Source organism: Podarcis filfolensis, assembly GCF_964270895.1.
Source record: "Podarcis filfolensis genome assembly, chromosome: 10".
NCBI lineage: Eukaryota > Metazoa > Chordata > Lepidosauria > Squamata > Lacertidae > Podarcis > Podarcis filfolensis.
In genome coordinates this window covers 42318361-42335322 of record NC_139612.1, presented here as the reverse complement: position 1 = coordinate 42335322, position 16962 = coordinate 42318361, and the positions used below count along the sequence as shown (strand labels likewise).

At 42.3% G+C, this 16962-nt stretch overlaps 1 protein-coding gene across 13 annotated transcripts in view; it reads right to left on the bottom strand.

The window, feature by feature from the left end:
• Positions 1-16962, bottom strand: part of CNOT4 (CCR4-NOT transcription complex subunit 4) — a 55503-nt gene that overhangs the window by 37546 nt on the left and 995 nt on the right. The window lies entirely within an intron of this gene.

Below are 16962 nucleotides of genomic sequence, written 5' to 3'. Positions count from 1 at the left end.
TTAGTTTCCCACTGTCATTTAAGCAAACATCTCAAATTATTTTACAACCCTTTGTTGTATAACAGCGCAATGAAGTCCTCCAAGTAAACAGCCAAAGTGAAAATTTCTTCAAATCTTTGTTCTTACATGATTCACAGAAAGCATTCTTATACGCTTTGGGGTTTGCAGCCCTCCCCCCAATCCTCAATATGTGGTGAAGACATTTACCACACTTAAAAATGAACCAATAGCCAAGCAGTATTCAACTGAGGGGAATGAAATTCCACAGCCGAGGGCTGGCATCAAGAAAAACCTCATGTCCTTGGATTTATAACACATGAGTATATTCTATATCTTAGAAATCACAATGGTATGTGGAGGTTGTATGCAAGCTCTCCAGTATAATTACTGTGATAGAAACTGGCCTGCAGCCATCTATTCAGTGATCAACTAAATCAATAGCAGTCAAATCTGCAGCCTTTGGTTTAATATAATATAGATGGAAAGGAAAGGAAAAACACGAGAAAAATGGTGTGACAGAAAGGAAGAAAAGGGGTAGCCTGTCTCTTGCCCCACCCACTACCAGCATGCACCCCGTGTACCAACATTATCTTGGAGGCAATCTGGCCTTCAGAAAGAAGGTTCCCTGCATTTGATTCTTTGACAAACATTGCTCAGGCAGAGTTAGAGAAGTTTTACATTTTATTCACTTAAGTGCCAGGGGTCCCTCAAACACATAAAGTCAGCTCAGAACCACCATCAATGCCAGCCCATGTAAATAGTGTTCATCTAAGTGTGCACCATTTGTAGTACTGAAGCAAACAATTCTTGAATTGATTCAGAAAAGCACTGATATTATCAGTATGATTATCCCAAATGACCTCAATGTTTTTTCCTCTAACACTTGCTCAATCTCCAGTGGATTCCATCAATTTGACAAGATGAAAAACTAAATCAAAAAGCTTTTTACAAACATCAGCAAGCTGCCACTACTGGTTGCAGAAAAAAATGGAACACAAGGAATAGTGACTTCTACAACAATAGGTAGCACTAGGCCACGAATACAAACACAAGCATCTGGGAACTACAAAATAATAGCACCATTATCTTGGTGCCCAGAAGCAGATAATATTTAGAATTTAACATGAACTGGGTGTGCTAAAAGTAACCTTAGGTACTATGTTGAGAAACTATAGCTGGGATTCTCTATACATGTAAAAGACCGATTTGTCCAAGTGTTTAACAAAGTTCATGATTTGTTTGGAACAAATTGAGAGAAATAGTTTTGCTTATCATACTGCACTTCAAGATTTGTAACTAACAACACAAATGATATCTGAACATCCTGTCTTCTAATTTGCCCTGCTTGTCCCTCAGTGGGCAAATACAACCAGATTCTAATCTAGAGAATGGGGTGTAGGTGTCAGCAAACACACTTAGAAATTCTTACTGAATTTCAGTGGAGTTACACTGAGAGCAGAAGACAGAGGTTTTCAACCTTTTTGAGTCCATGGCTCCCTTGACCAACTAAATTCTTTCTGCAGCACCACTGTGGGGCTCAGGAGCCCAGTTATGTCACCCCTTGCCTGCAGAGCTGGCAGCCTCTCATCCTTTTTCAAATACCCTCTCTTGTGGAGTGTTCCCTCAGCCTTCCCTCCCCTCTCCTTGGGAGTCCTCCGGGCAGCCGCTGTCATTGCCCCTGGTCTCTGAGCTGTCCCCCACCCACCCCAAAGAGAGGTGCCTCCCCACACTGCCCCACAGGGGCCTGGGAAAAGGATGCTCCTAGCCTTAGTGCCCCAATGGAGACTGGCCAAAGGTGAATGTGAAGCCAGCACCTTACCTTGAGAGTAAGACTCGCCTTCAGTGGTGGGAACTCAGCTCCCAGGCAGGCCTTGCACACAGCAAGCACAAGAAAGGCCAGTGCACCACCTGCCTGCTTGCCTGCCTACCTGGCCTCCCACTTGTCCGTCCATTCCAACAGCAAGGGCTGGTGGGCTGGCTGGCTGGGCCTCTTGCCCACTTGCTTACTCAGAGGCCAGCTCAGCTCCTGGCAACCAGCACTCCCTGGCCAGCCCCAGAGGCACCATTCACCTACGGAACTTGTAGCCAGGGCTGCTGCAATGAAAAGCTGTGCAAGCCTTTGGGAGGCAGAGATGTGAGAGAGCATCAGAGGAGGGAGGGAAAGAAAGGGGGGCAGAGACCAGTGTTGCCCGTGGCACCCCAACCATTATTCAAGGCACCCCAGGGTGCCAGGGAACACTGGTTGAAAACCACTGGCATAAGAGTTAGGAGTGCCCTGCATAAAATATATCTGTCTGAAAGTGCTTTAGAATGAATTAACCAATTGCTGAGCTTCTCGCCACCACATGTAAGTATATGAACTAGATACAAAACAGAAAATTTGGAAATACTTTATTGTACTTTTCTTTTTGAATTTGTATCCTCTTCTTCCCAGAGAATCTCCAAGCAGCTAAATGGGAGCTATCTCATGCACAACCACCTTGCACGGTAAGTGGATGAAACAATATTAGTCTGGGTCATCCAGTGAGCATTACAGATCAACACGAATGTGAACTCAGGTCTCCTTGGTCTATGCCCCAAACTCTTGTTATCACCTAGAAATTCTGTAGATGTTTAGGGCTCCAATCTGCAGAAGTCAACCACAGCTTATACCTATTCATTACTACAGCTTGCATCCTTTTAACATCCATGGACATAGAATGCAGGCCCATATATTAGACCTGGTGAGCCTATAAGTCTCTTCTAAATGAAACTGGACACTTTAGCAAGACTTTCCTCAGTTTACTCCCCAGATACTATTTTTGGCACCCTGTTAAGTAACTGCTTTTTATACAGCAAACATCTTCTATTACAAACTACATTAACTCAGCAGTCACAGCATGAACACATTTGCATGAAGTGTAACTACGCAAAACATATGTGCCTTCATTAAATACACAGCTCCCCAGAATTTAAGGTGGGAACTCTCTCAACTCTACTTAGAGATGCAGGGGCTGGACCTAAGACCTTCTGCATGCAAAGCAGATACACTACAGCTGAGCTATGGCCCTTCTCCACAGAAGATTGACTCCAATCTATAAAAACTTACCACCCAGATGTACAGTTCTATTTTGTAACTCTGAAGCATCATATTGCTGTATCTATACCACAGAGAATGGAAATGGGGTTCACACACTGTCTATGAGTACTTCTGTGCTGCCCAGGAGTCTAGAAAATATCAAGTACTGTAGTTTTACTGATACATGAACCACACAAGGCTAGAAACCATTTAAAATATTGCATCCTGAGTGACTAGGGATTTATTTCTTGAAACTAGCAAGTCCACAGCCCCAGCTGATGAGTGCTACTTGTGAGTGTACTTCTCTATAAATATGTTCATCACCCTGTTGCAAGTTCTACATTTATGTGCAGCCAGAGACAAATATGTAATCATATGACAGTCTATGTGGATTTCATACTTCCTATGCAGAGGTGTTTTTTTGTGTAGTCTCTCCTGCTCCCCCCTCCCCCATCCCAAAGTTTTGGTTTTTGTGGTTGGAAAAATAAGCTTGAGAACATGAGGGAAGAGTGCCCTAGAAGGTTCATATATCAAATAAAGAAAACTGCACGCTTCCCAAGTTAATCCAATGAAGTTAAGACCTTGTCAAGAGTTAATACTGAGAAGGAAATTAAGCACTCCAACATGAAGAAAGGATCAGTTCAAAAAAGGAAGCTGGTCAGGCTTCACTGTTTCCAACCACTTTTTCTAAAATTGTAGCATCATTAACAAAAGAGTACATAAATGTACATAGAATTATGATCACACAGTGTTACTGTAGGTCAGAGTTTTCCAAACTATGTTGCGACACATTAGTGTGTTGGCTGCAGTGTGTAGGTGTGTCACACAAACACTCCCCACGCTCCTTCCGGGGCTGGAAAGTGGTTAGTTTAACCTCCGGTTTGCTAGTAAAACTGAATTACTGTGTCGCAAAATGATGCATGCCTAAAAGTGTGTTACCAACATGAAAAGTCTGGAAAGCTCTGCTGTAGTTGTATAAAATCATATGCTATAGTCAGACTTGAACATTGGTTTCAGGAATGGACAGTTCACAAATAAGATAAAACTACCGGATTTTTCGCCCTATAGGACGCACTTTTCCCTCTCCAAAAATGAAGGGGAAATGTGTGTGTGTCCTATGGGGCGAATGCAGGCTTTCGCTGAAGCCTGGAGAGCGAGAGGGGTCGGTGCGCACTGACCCCTCTCGCTCTCCAGGCTTCAGGAGAGCCGCAGCGCCAGCCCCACAAGGTCGGGGGACAGCGGAGAGGCGGAAAGCCGCCATCCCGCTGTCTCCCAATGTGGTTTGGAGGCTGACGGCGGGGAGACGTGTGCTTCTCCCTGCCGCCAGCCCCGCAAGCTCTGGGGACAGCTGGGAGGCGCAGCACGTCTTCCCGCTGTCCCCGGACCTGGTCTGCAGGCGGGCGGCGGGGAGAAGAGCGCTTCTCCCCGCTGCCTGCCCCGCAAGCTCCGGGGACAGCTGGGAGGCGCAGCGCGTCTTCCCGCTGTCCCTGGACCTGGTCTGCAGGCGGGCGGCGGGGAGAAGAGCGCTTCTACCTGCTGCCAGCCCCGCAAGCTCCGGGGACAGCTGGGAGGCGCAGTGTGTCTTCCCGCTGTCCCCGGACCTGGTCTGCAGGCGGGCGGCGGGGAGAAGAGCGCTTCTCCCCGCTGCCTGCCCCGCAAGCTCCGGGGACAGCTGGGAGGCACAGCGCGTCTTCCCGCTGTCCCTGGACCTGGTCTGCAGGCGGGCGGCGGGGAGAAGAGCGCTTCTACCCGCTGCCAGCCCCGCAAGCTCCGGGGACAGCTGGGAGGCGCAGCGCGTCTTCCCGCTGTCCCTGGACCTGGTCTGCAGGCGGGCGGTGGGGAGAAGAGCACTTCTCCATGCTGCCTGCCCCGCAAGCGCCTGGGGGGGAAATAAAAAAAAATTTCTTTATTCCCCCCCCCAAAAAACTTGGTGCATCCTATGGGCCGGTGCGTCCTATGGGGCGAAAAATACGGTAAGTTGAACAAGAGAAACAGGAGAGCTAGACGTTAGCATGGGTTAGATACAGAAAAGGATCCAGGTGAGAGCCTCTATATGGAATGCACTACTGTATACAAACCCTACACATAGGTTGTCATGTAACCATCACACAGGTGTACATTTTGCTGCATGCTTGCATCCAACATATTCATAGGAGAGAACTATCATGGGCACTACTTAACATGTAAGGAAAGGGTTGCAGCTGAGTGGTGCAGCAAACGCTTTTGGTACAAAAAGTCCCAGTTCAATCCTTGGTAAGTCAAAGGAATATTTGAGAAATATTTCTGTCTGAAACTCTCAGGAGCTGCTATCATTCAGTGTTGACAATACTGAACTAGATGAACCACTGGTCTAACTCTGCATAAGGCAAGCCTTCAGTTCGCCTCTGTCACTAGATCCAAGTAAAAGGTAAAGGTACCCCTGCCCGTACGGGCCAGTCGTGTCCGACTCTAGGGTTGTGCGCCCATCTCACTTAAGAGGCCGGGGGCCAGCGCTGTCCGGAGACACTTCCGGGTCACGTGGCCAGCGTGACGAAGCTGCTCTGGTGAGCCGGCACCAGCGCAGCACACGGAAACGCCGTTTACCTTCCTGCTATAAAGCGGTACCTATTTATCTACTTGCACTTAAGGGTGCTTTCGAACTGCTAGGTGGGCAGGAGCTGGGACCGAAAGACGGGAGCTCAGCCCGCCGCGGGGATTCGAACCGCCGACCATACGATCGCCAAGTCCTAGGCACTGACGTTTTACCCACAGCGCCACCAGCGTCCCTACAGAAAAAGACAACTAAGATTATTAGAAGACTGAGAATTTATTGGACTACTTTAACAATGTCAAAAAGCTTTGAGGTTAAGGTTTTTCAATTTAGAGGGACAGGAAAGATTAATGTGGAATCACAGTTAAGAAGCACAAAACACCATTTCTAAAATGTAGCCTCTCATAGCTATTACAGCCACTGTGCCTTCTCACAGAGTTTCTTTTTTCTAACAGAGGAAGCACTGTATGGCAGAAAAGTTCACCTATGCTTGCTAATTACATACATGCTACTCCAATAAGATTTCTCATCTTACCTATTTTTCCAAGTTAACTAGAGAGATTGTCAAAAGCTAAGAACCTAAATTGCTGTTCACTTTTATACTGGTAACTATTTTTGAGATAAGCCACTATCTACGCAGCAGTCCTTAGTTCAAGAGTTAGTTATGGCAATATAGCCAGATTTCAAATATCTAGAGCAGGCTTCCTCAACCTTGGCCCTCCAGTTGTTTTGAGACTACAATTCCCATCATCCCTGACCACTGGTCCTGCTAGCTAGGGATCATGGGAGTTGTAGGCCAAAAACATCCGGAGGGCCGAGGTTGAGGAAGCCTAATCTAGAGCAGCAGTCAGAATACTTACAAGCTACATTTACTACCGTGTACTCAATGTTCTACCTTTGGTCTTAATTTAAACATGGTGTAGTACTTAAAAGTGACATTCAGGTGTTGTAATCTCATTCATAAATTTCATCAAAACCCTTCAAAAGGTAATCACAACCAGTGTTACAATCATACATTTTATTTAAGATTTTTGATGGTTGCACTAAAATCATTTTTATTGTTCTCACAAATGTAATGTTACTACACACACACTGTTATGGGCATGACCAAAACTGAAATAATTACAGGAAAAGACATATATTAACAACGTAATGCTATGGTCCTTGGGAAGGCATCTAAGGAGCCACAGAGTGTTTTGGATCTCCCCCCTCTGAGGTTGGAGAGAGACCTCATACGCCATAAACCTCTAAACCTCTGTGGCCCCTGCCTTACTGACATTGGAGTTCTGACTTCTGTAGAAGAAAGAAGGGGTGTGTCAAATCTGGAGTTATGAAGAATCCAAAGCCTTCTCCTTGCCCTGACCTGCACCCAAAAGAGGGGAAATATACACTAGGAGGAAAACTGCTTTAAAGAAAAAGTAGGGGGGACTTTGGGCACGGGAAAAGGTAAAAACACTCTCCCTCTCTTTCACTGCATGCCTTAAGATTCTGATCAGGCAGCATGTTCACCTTTAGTTATCCCTCTGCCCCATTTTGGACTGTTCTGCCCAGAAGTTAAAATCAGATGCGCAAGTGAGCTTACATCAGTTCTGCAGATTCTCAGAAAGGTAGACAAAGTCCTACTTATGTGCTCACATTCTTAAGAAAAATGCCATTTCAGGCCAATACTGCATAGTGAAATATGCTGGGGAGAATTAAAGGCTTGTCCACACATCTGCTTGCCCTGCCACATTTCTCTGAAGAAAAATAAAAATGCTCTTTACTGCTGAATCAGAGCAAATGCCAACTGGGTTTTCAGCAGATTAACATTTGCTCCGATTCAGTGGTAAAAGAGCTGGTTTTGCCAGGAAAAGATGTGGAACAAATGTAAAACCACTCAGACCCATGCCTAGAAAGCACAGGACAAGCAGAAAACCTTTTGGACCCCTGCTTTCAAGGAACGGGACAAGCGGACATGTGAACAAGCCCCCAGATTGAACCGACCAAGTCAACTGTCTTTTGGAATTTATGAATCATGAAATATATGCTTTAGTAAAAGTATATTTTTGGGAGGGAGAATTATTACTATTTTTATTGTTCTTGTTATTATTAAAATTAGTATAGCACCCTATACCTGCAGGTATCAGGGCAGTTCACAACATAAATCACAATATTAAAACACAAAATACATAATAAAAATAAGAGCAACCCCTCCCCAAATTAATATGCAAGTTACTGCCCTTTAAAATGAAGAGAAGCAAAGCAGTTCTAAGTTCAGAAACTTTATCCTTTGCCATACACCAGTGAGAGAGATAGAGAGCTTAATGGTTGATTTATACATGCAACAAGGTCTTTACCTAACCTCAGTGAAACCCTGATTGCTTACCCTAGAGCTGTCATATTTCAAAAAGTGAAAATAAAATTGTTGAGCTTTTTTTCTCTCCTTGCCAAAGTTGTTGAGCTTTTTACGAGGGTCGAATCCTGGCAATGTCTGGGAAATTCTGGACATACGGCAGCCCTAGCTTACTCTATAATTACCACTTGGGGATACACGTAACACAAGAACGTTTTTTGAAGATGTTTCTCATGCCAACAGGTTACTTCTCCTTATGTGAAACCAAAACATACCACTGCTGGGCACGTGCTCAAATTTAATCACAACTGCTGTGGAAGAACAATATCATGAGCGGCACAGCATTGGAATAGTAAATATATTTATGTTGTTCTTTCATCAAGTTTCAAGATACAGTTTCTCATCAGGGTACCACCTTCAAGTAGAAGCAGCTGAGTATCTCCCAAATATTTTCTTTTTACAGGTGACTTGCAGCCATCTGTGTATACGCAGCCACTGAATGACATATTGGTGTGAACAGCTTTATACATGTGTGCAGACAAACCAGTAAACCCAGACAAGTTTTCTATCAGGAGCTTTCAAATCCAGTCTAGATTAGTCCAACACATCACCAAAATAGAAGCTGGTATTATTGTTTCTGAAAATGCTACAAGGATAATAAGTAAGATTATATAAACTTGAAACATATCTTTAAAGTTTAAGTTCTGGAAAAGTTCTGGAAAAGAATCAGAGCTTGTACAATTACTTTTCTTTGCATTCAGCAGTTATATCTTGATCTGAAATAAGTTTACAAGCAGCTTCTCTTTCTTGATATAGTTAGCGGAAGGGCTTTCTTGATATAGAATATTATGAAGGAACTTCTTTTTTTTAGTTACTCAGATGTTAGCTTTTCTGGGGAATGAAAAGAATGCTTCATAAAGTTTTCATATTGCTTGCCATAAAATCAGTGGACAACACACAATTCAAGAACAGCCTATGCAAACATGTGATTCATGGAATCATAAAATCGTAGAGTTGGAAGGGACCCTGAGGGTCATGTAATCCAACCCACTGCAATGCAGGAATCTCAATTAAATCATACATGACAGATGGCCATCCAACCTCCGCTTAAAACTGCCAAGGAATGAGAGTCCACCACCTCTCGCGGGAATCTGTTCCACTTCACAACAGAAGAGTCCTACCATTTAACTCTTAGCCCAAACAGTGGATAGACTCCATCAGGAGATATGAGTTAGTTCACAACATTTCCTTAAAATAAAGCCCATTTTCACACATTAGGTAAAGCATTTGTAGTGACATTAGTACCCTTTCTTTTCACAAGTTCATTATTCTAGCATATGATACATATCATGTACTTGTAGAAGGCAGAGAAAAAACCATTATCATTGATTCTTAAGAGGAACAAAGAACTAAATTCTTATAATAAGATCACAATGAGCCAGTGTAATATAACTGCAAAGATAGCTAATGAGTACTGGAGGGTTATCCTCATGATTCACCAAAGAGAAAACCTTGATCACATTCTCTCCACTGGTACAATGATAGACCCATGCACATGAACAGAAAGCAAGATCTCTCATTAGAAACTGGAATTACTTCTGTTTTGGAATGATAATGTTTTATGTGTAAATACTGTTCTAAGATTCCATTAAACAGTTTAGCACAATGTTGATTCTTTACTTTCTTTACCATTTACCAACTTACAAAAAGATATGCTTAAGCACCTTATGGTACAGTACATTTTAAATTAGCCAAAACTTCAGGGAACAAGACAGCGTATGAACAAAAGAGACAGAGGGGGGAAAGAAGCAAGAAACTAGAGTTGGAAACTGAAAACTAATGGAATAGTATGATTTCCCACCAATTACCCTGTCCTCACAGCCACCTTATGATACAGTTGCTTGAGAGTTTCTCCCATCAAAGTCAAACCTGACCGTAAATCACACTGGGTATATCAAATTTGAAAGGAGTAGAAATTTGGACTTTTCCATGTGTAGCCTTTAGTCCCTAACCCATAGCTCAGAGTTTTACACTGTCATTGTTCCTTCATATGCACATTATCTTGCTGTCTGAAGCCTAACAGGGGGTGGGAAGACAAATGTAATGAAACTGATAAACTCTTCGTTTGTGCAAGCTTAGCATCTGCATAGCAGATAAAAAGCAAATTTCAGGGGGACAAATTGGTATATAATACTGATTTATTTCAAACCTAACCTAAATTTCCAACCTTAAGCGTATGAAAGGTATACACTGGACCTGCAAATGTCATAAGAGATGTCACTAAAAGGGTGGAACAGGGGCAAGCGTGCAATGACCAGGAATGCAACCCCTGCGCAAATCGGGGGCTGCCTGCATGCATATCTTAATAGAACATTATATAATGCACTCTTGTATGTTGCTTGGAAATGCACAGGTGACAAGAGGTAAATTGACCTCTATCACTAGTCAGGTGACAAAGTGTCACCGGAATGATGATGATGATGATGATGATGATGATGATAATAATAATAATAATTTTATTATTTGTACCCCGCCCATCTGGCTGGGTTTCCCCAGCCACTCTGGGCGGCTTCCATAGAAACCAAAAATACACTAAAATATCACAGATTAAAAACTTCCCTGAACAGGGCTACCTTAAGATGTCTTCTGAATGTCAGGTAGTTATTTATCGCTTTGACATCTGATGGGAGGGCGTTCCACAGGGCGGGCGCCACTACCGAGAAGGCCCTCTGCCTGGTTCCCTGTAGCTTTGCTTCTCACAATGAGGGAACCGCCAGAAGGCCCTCGGCGCTGGACCTCAGCGTCCGGGCAGAACGATGGGGGTGGAGACGCTCCCTCAGGGAGGGTGAACCACCTGACTTTCAGGAAAAATAACAAGACATAGGGGAGGCCAACCAGGCCCAATTCATCAAGATGGCATGGCTGTTCCAATGCCTGAACTGCAGCTAAAATATTACATCCATTTTTCACATGGTCTAGTCCTTCCCCTGCCCATCCCCCTAATAGTCTTAAGAGGGTCTCTTCTCCAGTCTTCGGAGAGTAGCTGGAGGCACGGAGGCAGAAAAAGGTATTCCTTTCCACTCTGCAGTTTAAATCTGAAGTCTTAGGTGCAGTACTATGCCTAGAACTCAGAAACGGCTCACACTAGTGAAAATACCTGTCGCAAAATGCACCTAGAACAATTGGAGTTTCGAACACTGCCTGAGACAATTTTGCTGTTTTACCGTTTTGTTTTTTGTATATCTCTGATTATTGTTTAAGTATGTACCTTACATTGTAAAGTATCTGAAGTGCACTAGAACAAATGTGGTTTATAAACACAGTACTATTAAACATACATTCTGGCACAAGCTAAATCTACAGCTTCAAAAAAGTTAATGTCAAATCAGGAATTAATACGCCACCATACAATGGCAGGTGTGTGGCATTCGAAGTACACCGAGGTTGCCAACTGGACATTTTTCTAGGCGACTCCTGCAGAGCACAAATAACTAGCAAGTTTTCTCAAGAACTTTATGAAAGGTTAACACAACAACACACCTGCAATCTAGGTAAAGGTAAAGGTACCCCTGACCGTTAGGTCCAGTCGTAATGACTCTGGGGTTGCGTGCTCATCTTGCTCTACAGGCCGAGGAGCCAGCGTTTGTCCGCAGACAGCTTCCAGGTCATGTGGCCAGCATGACTAAGCCACTTCTGGCGAAGCAGAGCAGTGCACAGAAACACCGTTTACCTTCCAGCTGGAGCGGGACCTATTTATCTACTTGCACTGCGTACTTTCAAACTGCTAGGTGGGCAGGAGCTGGGACCAAACAACGTGATCTCACCCCGTCGTGGGGATTCAAACCGTCGACCTTCTGACTGGCAAGCCCTAGGCTCTGTGGTTTAGACTACAGCGCCACCCGCATTCCTGCAATCTACACATACAATAAATTATTTGAAAGCTAACTGCCATGGCTTAGCAAGCCAACTGTTGAACAGGAATCATGTAGGTAATGTTCTCATTGGAATTACATCATCCTTCATGAAGGCTTCTTAATTTACTTATTACAATCCATCACTCACAGGTATACTCCAAAGAGCATAATAAATATTGGTTCAATAGTTGTTGATCCAATAATTCAACAAACAAAATGGAGATCACATTGGTTTGGAACACCTGCTCACTAATACAGAAAGTCACCTTCACTGCAGCACCATGGACAGGGTACAACAAAACCACAATTTTCTTCCAAGAAACTCAAAAGATTTGAAGTTTAGGCTTGACATTTAAGAATTCTGCTGGGATAAACTAAACTGGTGTCTTAAGCACAGTTCAGATTGTTTTACTACAATGAAACCAGAGCTGGAAGGAAGCTCCACTGAGTACTTCCTGTCTGATTAGCCACTTGCACAGGTTGGTTTCTTGTTCCCTCACTGTGAATATATATAAAAATTAAGTAATATTGGCCTGTTGAAAATTCAAATACAATTCATGTTCATAACAATATGCCTAAGTTAATACACCTGCATCTTTTTTTAATAGTCAAGCTTCATTACAACAGGAGCAAATTTAAAATTTACAGCTTCCACCTTGCATAAGAAATGCTATTCCTATGATTAAAATGCATTAGCCCCGCATTCCTCATAACATTTCTTTTAAAAATGATCTTAAATACAGTGGTACCTCGAGTTACAGACACTTCAGGTTACAGACGCTTCAGGTTACAGACTCTGCTAACCCAGAAATAGTACCTTGGGTTAAGAACTTTGCTTCAGGATGAGAACAGAAATTGTGCTCTGGTGGCGCGGCAGCCGCAGGAGGCCCCATTAGCTAAAATGGTGCTTCAGATTAAGAACAGTTTCAGGTTAAGAACGGACCTCCGGAACGAATTAAGTACTTAACCCGAGGTACCACTGTACTGTATTTGCAATGCTGTTGACTTCCCTGCAACTCTCTCCAGACTTCAGGAAGGAGACTTCCATCTTGACCAAAAATATAATATAAATATATTTAAGCCTACATGTAAACATAGCTACTTGTACTTAAAATGTTAAGAAGAGCACTGCTGAATTGTACCAAATGTCTATCTAGTCCAGGATTCTGTTCCCACGGCGGCCAACCAGGTATCTATGGGAATCCCACAAGCAGGACATAAGCACAATAGCGCTTTCCCACTCAGAGTCCCCAAGTATTCAGATGCATACTGCTTCTGACACTGTAATATACAGTCATCACAGCTAGTAGCCATTGCTGCCCTTTTCTGCACCTGTACATGCCACCCTATGTGCTTGGACAGCAGCAAATACTAAACATGTTGAAATATTGTATCGATAAAATGCACATCATTCTTCCTTACTATGGCATATCAAAGCTTGTAATTAAACCAGGGTGGTATCATGAATTAAAGAGGTCAGTGAGTCAGATGAAGACATGGCTGCCTTACACCAAGTCAGACCACTGGCCTATGTAGCCCCAGTATTGTCCATCTTAACTGGCAGTACCTCTCCCAAGGGCTCAAGCAGAGGTCATTCCCAACCCTAAATTTAAAAGCCTTCTAACTGGAGACGTTAAGATTTAACCTGGGGTGTTCTGTAGGTAAACCATGTGCTCTACCACAGAATAATAACCCTTCAAGAATGTGAAAAATCCCTTGTAGAAGCCAAACAATTACTTCCAACAGGGCAGAAATAAAGTTTAAATTAAATGTACAATGATTCTTGTGACAACTTTGCTTTATCAGATTAACACTACAGTATTTCAAGGATGGAATATTCTCAACCTGAAAATTCAAAAGTCAAATTGGCAACTAATAATTGAGAGGGGCTATGTTTTGAGTCATGCAAGGATTAAAGGGTCAGCAATATTGGCTCTGTTCATAGCTCACTATAATTGAAGCCAAGAAAAAGGCAAAAGGTTTGTTAATGCAAACATGCAGTATGTGGACAACACCATATTTTGGCATCCTTCTGCTATCTCAATCCCTGACTCCCACTAATATGCCATGAAATAGGCAAATGACAATAAGCAGCTGAATATTGTCAAAAACTCTGCTCAAAATCTGCTTTTCATATTTGAGTGTGTTACAAACTGTGTCATACAAACTGGAGACAAGAGGGTTAACAGAGTTATTTGCCCATGTATAGAATAATCCACATAGGTGAGCTAGTAGCTGGCCTGATAGCAGGCCTACACTACTGCCTCTTATCAGAAGCTTCTGGTGCCTAGACTAAGCACCTGGATAACAACTGCCCACTCCTAACATTTTTTGAGCTGTTAGATGCAGTATCATCATCACCATATTATTATTATTATTATTTATTATTATTATTATTATCTTTTCAAAACTAATTACTTTTAGTACTTCAAAGCTGCAACCACATTCTGAAGAAACCACCATTAATGAACACTACAAATAGTCTGAAGCAAAGCTTATGAACTAGGGCTCTAGCTAAGTTGTTCAGCAGCTGAATGTATCAAGTACTGTAGCACATTATATCATCAACCTCTCATGTACATGAGAGATTTTAGCAAAATTGGTTTTTCTAAGCAAGCAGCTGGGCAGTTCCTCCTAATTAATTATATTAAAACATTTCAATCATGTTAGTCAACAATTCAAGATATGTACTTGGGTCATAGTTTTATGTCTATGTATTTTACTGCAAATTAGTTCAATTACCTAGAGAAGTACTGCTTTTCCCTTTCACAGAACGAGGCACCTACATTATTCCTATACCTGCAAATGAATGAATAACCAATGCACCTTATGCACTAATTCTATGGCAAATAGGTTTCATGGTGACATCACTCTTCAAAATGCCCCTTCTCTTGGCAGGAAAGCATTCACTTTCCCTATAGCACCTTCTTTTTCCCATACCATCCTAAAAGAGAAATACTTGATGACTTCTCCAAATCCCAACTTTATGCCTCAATCTTCCCATCAATCAAAAGGGATAAATTCCACATATTATTTATATAAGGGCTCAGGTCTACAGCCCACTTAGAATTCAAGTACCCCCCCCCGCGGTGTACTGGAAAAAAGGGGGGTAGCTCAGCCAGAAGAGCACGAGACTCTTAATCTCAGGGTTGTGGATTTGAAAGCCACGTTGGGCAACAGATTCCTGCATTGCGAGGGGTTGGACTAGATGATCCTCATGGTCCCTTCCAACTCTACAATACTATGATTCTATGAAAAAAGAAAACCCAGAAAAAGTAATAGGGCTACCTGAAGAAACATTCAAGTGTGAGTTTATAGGAAAGACGCATGAGTTGAAGAGCATATATACATTCTGAAAAGATTTAATAATTAAGATATTCTTTTATTTTTCCATATAAACAATTGCTTCATTCCAGCAGGACATTACATATTTGCAAATGGAATGAAAATGGTCAATAAGACATCACCCTACAACTGAATTTGATTACCTTCTGCAGTAACTATGGATAGTAACTCAGACTTGTTCACACTGTGCAGTTCTACTGTTTATACATTACAGCACCTGCGTCAGAAGTAATTCTGGATGGGGCATACAAAATCTTTATGTAGTATATTTTGGATGTAACTTGTATTGTGATGCTCTGCATACATTCTTCGAATTACATTTTTAGGAGGCATATGCTTCAAGAGAAGTCTCACGTTATGCAACTTTTTAAGAAGTCAGTGATGACCTAAAGGATACATTGGTTATTTCACAATTATGACTGATGAGAAATGCAGAAGTTGTGTGTATTTATTCTTCTAACAAATTAGTCCAGTATGAATTGATTAGGCTCTCCCAAAACATATGGCTCAAAGATGCCAACTTAAACAACGTGATCCGATACCTTTTAGTGTGCAATACTTTCTCTTAAAGAAGCCAAGAATACTAATGAAAATACGCAGTTATAAATGCCTTGTTCCGGTCGTTGTGGCCCCTGTACCATACAGTGACAATTCTCTCTTAGAAGAAACTTTCATTTTTTTGGCAAGTCAAGAAAGTTGGTATACAAATAAAAATAGTTACATATGTCTAACTGTCAAACATATCTAAACGGAAGCATGTTTGGGGGATTAGAAACTAAGAACTTCAGAATGATTTAAACCTGGTATAATGTGTTTGACTATCAAACCATATACAGTGGTACCTCGGGTTAAGTACTTAATTCTTTCCGGAGGTCTGTTCTTAACCTGAAACTGTTCTTAACCTGAAGCACCACTTTAGCTAATGGGGCCTCCTGCTGCTGCCGCATCGCTGGAGCACGATTTCTGTTCTCATCCTGAAGCAAAGTTCTTAACCTGAAGCACAATTTCTGGGTTAGCGGAGTCTGTAACCTGAAGCGTATGTAACCTGAAGCGTATGTAACCTGAGGCACCACTGTATGAAGTTACTTGAACAAACGATTTCCTAAAACTACATGTTTTATGGGGACTGTGTGAATTTGTTGAACCACAATGAACAAGTACACCAGACATATTTAATAATTTGCTCCGTAACTTCTTTTATAGTTATAATTTCAAGCAATAAAAGGTCAGTCAATAATCATTTGCTCTTATTATTACTATCACCATGCTAACATGCCTACGGCCACAAAGGAAGTAGCTAATATGATCTGGATTTTTTTTTAAAAAAGGTAAACACAGACAGTATTACAGCATGCACATCACCACCACCTCAACCTAAACCAATTTATTAGAAGTCACAAGCAGAACTCTTAAGCCCTTAAGTAGTGAAAGGTATAGGAAGCCAATTACATGCCAATTTCTAGACCCCAGCTCCTGACTGCATTACTTCCTAGGCTTACAATTACATACAATATATGTCCTACACTAGCATAGATTTTCCTCCTGAGAAACATGTTTACCTTTAGTACACAGGGTATAGAAATCTGTCAGGAATTACTACCCAAATAAAAAAGTATGTGTGGAGTGGCGGGGAGAGATACATGAAGGAACCATAACCTCACTTTGAACGAAAAAAGGAAATGCAGACCATGGAAGAGAAAGCGGTGAAAGGCCTTTAACCTTACTTAATCGGAGCATCCCACAAAACAGAAGGCATGAGGAACTGACTTCTGTATAACGGGAA